This window comes from Felis catus, chromosome E3, assembly GCF_018350175.1.
Source record: "Felis catus isolate Fca126 chromosome E3, F.catus_Fca126_mat1.0, whole genome shotgun sequence".
In the NCBI taxonomy this organism is placed as follows: Eukaryota; Metazoa; Chordata; class Mammalia; order Carnivora; family Felidae; genus Felis; species Felis catus.
The window spans coordinates 18187128-18193127 of NC_058383.1; positions in this window are offsets into that span (position 1 = coordinate 18187128).

Here is a 6000-nt window from a genome sequence, read left to right on the forward strand (position 1 = left end):
CTGCTGAGCCCACAGCACTTGGTGGAGCTGGCTCAGAGTTGACGGGGCAGGCAAGTGAATTGGCCCCTCCAGCCCAGCTTCCTTCTAACTGTCCTATATTGTCCCTTGAGAGAGGTAATGAACTTAACATGTGCCTGGTACCAGCTGAAGAGCTTTACATGCTATGTTAGCACAGCTTATGGCCAAGGGCCTCTGGGGGTGGGTGACAGCAGGCGAGGTGGGTACATTCCTACCCCTCAGCAACCGGCTCCTATGGCTGTCCCTCTGCTTGTCTTTACTAATGACCATCCCACTTCTGCCACCAACAACTGCTGCCTCACCCTCGCCTTCCAAAAACCATTCCTTCAGTGACCTTGACCACCCCCTCAACATTGACACTCACCCTTTGCATGTCTGGGTAATTCACTCACTAGAAACCTCCCTCCTTAACTCCACCCTCCCCATCCCCTGGGCTACTTAGCCCTGTCCCTCCTTTAAACCATCCACCGCCCTCTCTGCCCGCCCCTGCCCAGCTGCATGTTGCTGGGGGAGGTACAGCCCACATGCTGACTGATCTCATTTTAAATTCCTGGCAACACATCTCAAGGGAGACCTAGGGCCTCTGACTCCGCTTCTCCCGCTTGTGCAAGATCTCCTTCAGAACTACCACTCACACCTCTCCCCTCAGCTTCCCACGTCCCCACCCACTTTCTCTCACCTCTGAGAGAAAATAGAAGCACTTTGGGCAGGAAGCCCCCCCACCCCCGCTTCCCAGCAGCAAATCTAGCAAACTACCAGCACCTGGACTCCAACCGCCCCCCCCCCCCCCGCTGTTCCCACTGGGGATGTGTCCCCCTGAGCCCCACTCCTCCCCTTGAACTCTACAACCCACCAATCTCAAGTCCCTGAGTCCACTCCTCCACGGATCACCTTTCTGTCCCGCACTGTCAATCTCTCCCTCTCCCGGCTCCCTGTCACCAGCAGGTGAGTGTGCTCTACTTTTTGCCACACAGACTCAACGAGTGAGCTCCCCCTGGGCCCTGCCCTCCCTCCCGCTGCACCCCCTCCTCTATTTTCCCTTCGCAGCCACATTTCTTAGTTTCCATCCCTCACCTCTCATTATCTCCTCATGTCACTCCCATCAGCTGCTGTCTCCACCCCTTCCTTCATGGAAACTGCTCTAACTGGCATCACCAATGACATCCCTGTTGCTAGACCCCGCAGTTAGATTCTCTTTGTTCAGCCTCTGCCATCATTCGGGACAGGGGCCATCCGTCTTCCACACTGGGCTCCCATGACATGGCCTCCACCTCAGGGGCCACTCCTGTTTCCCTGGCCAGCTCCACTCCCTCTGCTCCGTCTCAGTCACAGGTTGCCCTGAACCCCATTCTTAGTGACAACCTTGGCCAGTCCCATGGCTTTAGAGCATCTCTGTCCCACGGACTTCAAATGTAGTCCTCTATCCCTGACCTCACCCCTGAACTCTGGACTCCTTTCCAACTGAGTTGATGTCTCCACATGGCTCTCTGATGGCCATTGGGCTTGGCTGTATGACTTGTTCTGGCCAGTGAAATGCAAGGGGAAGTGGCATCACTGTCCTCTCCTTTCCCTTTTCCGTGGTGACAGGCAATATTCCAAACAGAGGCTGTTCTGTCGGTGTGGGTTCCCGAGAGAGAAATGGCATGAGGCAGAGTCACAGCTGACCCACAGTAGACCTGCCACAGGGACAGGAAATGTTTGCTGTGTTAGGGAACCGAAGTTGCAGGGGCGGGGGGTGGGGTGATACCATAGCGTAACCTAGCCTATCCTGACCACTTCCGTGTACCTCACAAGGTTGTAGTCTGGTAAGGTAATGGGAGAAGCTGTTCTTTAAATTGTACACATGGGGCGCCTGGGTGGCTCAGTCGGTTAAGGGTCCAACTTCAGCTCAGGTCATGATCTCGCAGCCCGTGAGTTCGAGCCCCGTGTCGGGCTCTGTGCTGACAGCTCAGAGCCTGGAGCCTGCTTTGGATTCTGTGTCTCCCTGTCTCACTCTGCCCCTCCCCGGATCCTGTTCTCTCTCTCTCTCAAAAATAAATTAAAAAATAAATAAATAAATAAATAAATAAATGTATGCAGGAAGACGGGCCCGGTACTGATTGTAGGGTTAGGGAGACCAGATATACCCCAATGACAGGAAAAGGGGCTTCACTGGAGATAATGTGGAGCTCACATTATCCGGTGTGAGCCGGATGTGAGCCGGATTCTAAGCCAGTCCCTTTGGTACTAAATTTACCCTTGAGAGTCCCTTAAATTGCCCATAAAATACAGAACACTGTGACCTCTGATGAAGTTCAACACAACCTGTTTTCCTCCAGCAGTCGAGCAATTGGCTTTTCTTTGCTTGAATACTGATAAAGTAATTGACTTAAGGACCCTTTGAGTAAGAAAGATCTGTGTCTGGGCGCCTGGGTGGCTCAGTTGGTTGTCTGTCTCGATTTCAGTTCTGGTCATGATCCCAGAGTCATGGGATTGAGCCCAGCACTGGGCTTTGCACTGAGCATGGAGCCTGCTTTAGATTTTCTCGCTCCCTCTGCCCCTCTCCCCTCTCTCTCTCTCTCTAAAAGTTTATTTTATTTATTTATTTATTTTATTATTATTTTTTAAGGACATGGTTTATTTTTATTTTTTAATTTTTTTTTCAATATATGAAATTTATTGTCAAATTGGTTTCCTCTAAAAGTTTAAAAAGAAAAATGGAGCACCTGGGGTGGCTCATTTGGTTAAGCTCTCTCCCAACTTCAGTTCAGGTCATGATGTCGTGGTCTGTGGGTTCAAGCCCACAAGCTTCAGAGCCTGGAGCCTGCTTTGGATTCTGTGTCTCCCTCTCTGCCCCTTCCCCTGCTCGCCCTCAGTCTTTGTCTCTCAAAAATAAATGCTAAAAAGAAAAAAAAAATTTAATTTAAAAAGAAAGAAAAATGTGCATCTTTAAACAGTGAAATCACACTCAGCGTGGTAAGATGTTTACCCAGTCTATTTTCTCTTCCTCCTAAGCCCACAACTAATCTCTATTTCCCAACCTCCCTTGCATAGAGATGTGGCTGCATGACTGAGTTGCAGCCAATGGAAAGTGAAGGGAAATAGACGTGCCAATTCCCTGGCTTCCCGTAAAAGCCATCCTCAGACAATCCTCCGGGCCCACCTCCCCCGCCTAGCTAATGCGAGGGTGGAATGTTCTTGGAAGTCCTGTGTCGAAAATGGCGGCTTCCCTGAGTCTCAGCTTCAGGAGAGCTGCTTCCCAGTCGGGAGCTCCTGATGAGGACTTAACAGGAGTCAGAAATAAACTTCTGTTGTGATTGAGCCACTGTGCATCTTGAGGTTGTTATAGCGGTGAGGCTTACCGGAGGGAAGAACAGATTCCCGGTGCCCAGGCCGTGCCCTCCCGGAGGCTTGAGCCCGTTGAGTGGAATGAGCAAATGGAATGTCTTGCATGGTGGTTATTCGTTTATTCTGAAAGCATATACTTGAAATCCGGAAAGCTCTTACTGCACATATGATGTCTTAGTCCATTCGGGCTGCAAGACACCACAGACTGGGGGGTTTATAAACCACAGTCATGCATTTCTCACAGTTCTGGAGGCTGGAAGTCCAAGATCAAGGCACCACCGGCACGGTCAAGGTCTGGTGAGAATTCTCTTCCTGCTTCTTCCTGCCGGCACCTTTTACTTTGTCCTCACTTGGTGGAAGGGGCAAGAGAGCTCTCTGGGGCCTCTTTTGTGAGGTCCCTAATCCCATTCATGAAGGCTCAAGACCTTATCACCTCCTAAGGGCCCCATCTCCAAACGCCATCGCGTCGAGCATTAGGTTTCAACATGAATTTTAGGAGCATACAAACACTTAGCCCATGGTAACATATGGCTCCACCATGTTCCTTAAAAAATTTTTTTCTTAATGTTTTTATTTATTTTTGAGACAGAGACAGAGCATGAGCAGGGGAGGGGCAGAGAGAGAGGGAGACACAGAATCCGAAGCAGGCTCCAGGCTCCGAGCTGTCAGCACAGAGCCCGATGCGGGGCTCGAACTCACAGACTGCGAGATCATGACCTGAGCCGAATTTGGATGCTCAACCGACTGAGCCACCCAGGCGCTCCTCCACCACGTTCCTTAGATCAAATTCAGCCTAGACTTTCCCCGCTGGCCTCCTCCAAGCCACTCTGCTGGGCTCAGTCCAGCCACTGGACATGGGACCAAAGGCACAGGCTGATCTCCAGGCCCTACCAGGGGAGGGGACTCACGACTCTTTGATGCTGGGGCCTCAGGCCTCAGGGGTGTATCCTTCTGAGTGGAGACACACTCCCCTGCCCACCTCTCCCTCTTTTTTAGGCAATGGTTTGCTGGGTTTATGTAAGTTAGAGACTCCTGGTGTCGCTGTAAATGGTTAGGGTCAAAGAGCCAAGGAGGCAGGGCCGGCGGTGGAGGGAGCCATCTTGAGTGCTGAAAGGATGCATCCCTCTGGAGGGGACAGCTGGTTCACGAGGGATGAAGGACAGTGGGCAAACAGATGGGAATCTGGGAGCAGGCCAGGCAGGGGGACCCCGGAAGCATTGGAACGGCAGCTGAGTAATGTATACTAGCTTCAAGTATAAATCTGTCCCTGCCTCGACAAGTGCCCTCCAAAAGAGGGCACAGGCGATTTACCACAGCCTCATTTGTTTTGGTGGCAGGACCTGGTGAAACAAATAATGGAATTCTGTGCCACCATTAAGCAGACTGCCGACGTGGACGGCTGTGGGCGGTAAACGTTAAGGGTGCAGGCTCTGGAGCCAGGCCAACCAAGATGGACGCCTCTGAGGGCCTCGACCTACTCTCTGGAAAATGGGCACACTAAAAGGCTTGTCGTGCTGTCTAGTACACAGGACAGCGTAGGTGTGGGGCGAAGTGAGGGAACAGACGCACACAAAAAGCACTTGGCACGAGGGTGGCTTGGGAGAGTGGAACAGCACACCCGCAGGATGAGGTTTACGATATGGGAACGTGTGCGTGCAGACGTGGAGAATTTACCGAGACAGACGTCTGAGCTCTGAGGAGCCCTGGTCAGCTCTGGGGAGGAGTGGGGGCTTAAGGAGGCAGACTTGGTCACGATTTAGTATCTTTGCCGCACGAATATTTTACCTATTATTTGGAAAGATTTCTTCGGTGGCTCCATGTGGCCCTCAGGACAAAACCCAAACGCCCTACGGGACTCCTCGGGCTGCCCCGCTGGCTTGAGGGCATCTCTTACCCGCCCCCCCAGCCCCCAGTCCCCAGCCCCCAGCTCTGAGTGTTCCAGGCACATCGATCTGTTTCCATTTCCCTTTCTGCAACTGCTCAGTGTGCTCTCTGGCCTCTCCAGGCTCCCGAAGTCTCAGCTGCGAATCCACCCTCTCTGATACATTAACCCTTCCCGCCCCAATCCCTAGCAGCGGTCTAGACACCCACCCGCTTCAGCCACACCTAAGCGCTCCGGGACTTCCGGACTTCCTTCTCCTGTCCCCTCCTCCAAGCACCACCAGACTACTCCCCCCCCCCCCCCCACATGCTCGCCTGTGACCTCCAAGAGGGCTGACCTAGTCCCCTGGGCCTAGCACAGGCGTTGAGGCTCAATACCCATCTGCTAAATTTCAGCTCTCCGGGACACGAAGGCCTCCTGGCCAAGCTATTATAAGGATGAAATGAGTGGCATCCGCAACCCCCCAGCACAGGCTCTGGCATATGGTAGGCTCAATATAGCCTTAAAAAGCAAGCTGGTGCCAGACAGCAGAGAAAGCTCAAATGGCAGGGGTAGGTAGCTATTAGGGACAGATGCCCAGAACTGTTTACGAAGGAACAGTGATTCTCAACATTATGGGGAAGAATCAGTCACCTGCAGTGTATTAAACTTGCGGACCTCGGGGCCCATCCCTAGAGATTCCAACTCCAAAGGTCTGGCACAATGTCCAGGCAGCTGAATTTTAAAGAAATAATCCACAGGTGATCCAAAGACTGCACTCTTGAGAAACCAAC